The 1,499-nt window shown below is 39.4% G+C and overlaps 1 long non-coding RNA gene across 2 annotated transcripts in view; it reads left to right on the top strand.

Annotated features, from left to right (window-relative positions):
• The first annotated feature begins 789 nt into the window (after positions 1-789).
• The window catches only part of LOC115292759, a 91,136-nt gene continuing 90,426 nt past the window's right edge, over positions 790-1,499 (top strand). For both annotated transcript variants that reach the window (XR_003909116.1, XR_003909115.1), the window contains exon 1: positions 790-904. This is a non-coding gene — a long non-coding RNA (uncharacterized LOC115292759). The remainder of the gene's footprint in view (positions 905-1,499) is intronic.

The following is a 1,499-nucleotide window of genomic DNA, read 5'->3' as shown; positions in this document are numbered from 1 at the left end:
TAGAATCAGAACAAACCCCTTAAATTGACTTCTAGTTCCTTTCGAAAAAGAGATAAATTGGGCCTGGGAGCCGCTATGTTAATACTCAGCCAGATAAGAGGTGTGTTTTCTTCTCCACAGACCCCTTGAAATGGGGTTTGTAAAAATGAATGCGCCGCCTTCACAAGAAGAGCAGCGCTGCCTGGTCCTGCTGACAATAAATCCAGCAATTCGATTTTGACGGGCTGTTTGTCATCGCTCCACTTCTGTGCCCCAGGCGAGGGGGAGGGGCGCCGGCTGTAGTTCAGCGTGTGGGCTGCTGGTGTCATCCCATTACCGCTCAAGAAGACAGTGCGCCGTGCGTTTCTATTCACGCATTTAATACATTAGTCTGTAATTTTTGTCTTGGAGGTAATGAGGCCTGACAGCTTTGGCTGGGGCACGATAACAATCCCACATTGGTATCTTCGAAATTCTTCGTTGCCAAATTCATAAAGGAAGAAATGACTTTTGCGAAATGACAGTAAACATGCTTCATTTTATAAGACACTGTGGTTAACAACCTGAAACAATGAAGTGTTTTTTGAGCTATAGCTAACCTAATTTGGGCTGTATTAAAAGTGCTGATGTGAATGCCAAGCCACTGTTTTATTTTTGTTTCTTGTTTATTTTTGCTGGCTTGTTGGGGAGGGAGATAATCTCAGAAAACCATAAATGGCCTGATTTTCAGAGGTTGATAAGAGTGATGATGATGACGATTATGATTATGATTTCCCTCAGTATTTTCCCTCTGTAAAGCCTCATCTTGAAAAATAAAAAGACATCGGGCAGGATGGTTCTTAGAAAGGCTGAGATTGTCGCCCAGCATTGTCACTTGAGTGCATGGATCAGCGGCATGGAGACAGGAGACCAGAGCCTCACCAGAGTGAGTATCACGGTTTTTCAGTGACAATAAAGTGCAAAGGGGCTTTAATACAACCTGGAACCCTTTGGGGGAAAAAAGTTATTTTTAACACCTTGCTGACAATTAACTGGTTCTTAAGCATAGTTAATGGAAGAAACCACCATAGGAGTCATTTTTTTTTCATTCATATACCTTTATTGAGTACCTTCTAAGTGCCACAGAAATTTTTTTTAATATAACACAATTTATTTTTTTAACATATGCAATTATTTTCCGTCATTTACAATACAGTAGTTACAATGACACTCCAAACAGAAAAGCAAAGTAAAAAATCAAAACCCCCACTTCTATTTCATGTAATTAGACTTATACAGAAATTAGAAGGTTAAGTAACAACTAGTTAATCACCTAATTTCACAGCTGTCTGAAGTGGCAATCGTTATATAGCAGCTTATCTATGACACATTCAAGATACATGATACAATTTATTACTTGCCCATAAGCTACAACACAGCCTGCTTAATACCTTTCCTTAAATTCCACCTCTATACTACAATATACTTGAGGTCCATGCAAAAAAGTAGCTACCTTTTATGTAGGAAATGGATGATTAAGT

This window comes from Suricata suricatta, chromosome 5 (assembly GCF_006229205.1).
Source record: "Suricata suricatta isolate VVHF042 chromosome 5, meerkat_22Aug2017_6uvM2_HiC, whole genome shotgun sequence".
NCBI lineage: Eukaryota > Metazoa > Chordata > Mammalia > Carnivora > Herpestidae > Suricata > Suricata suricatta.
Note: the sequence above shows the minus strand (reverse complement) of the source record. Positions and strands in the feature narration are given on the sequence as shown.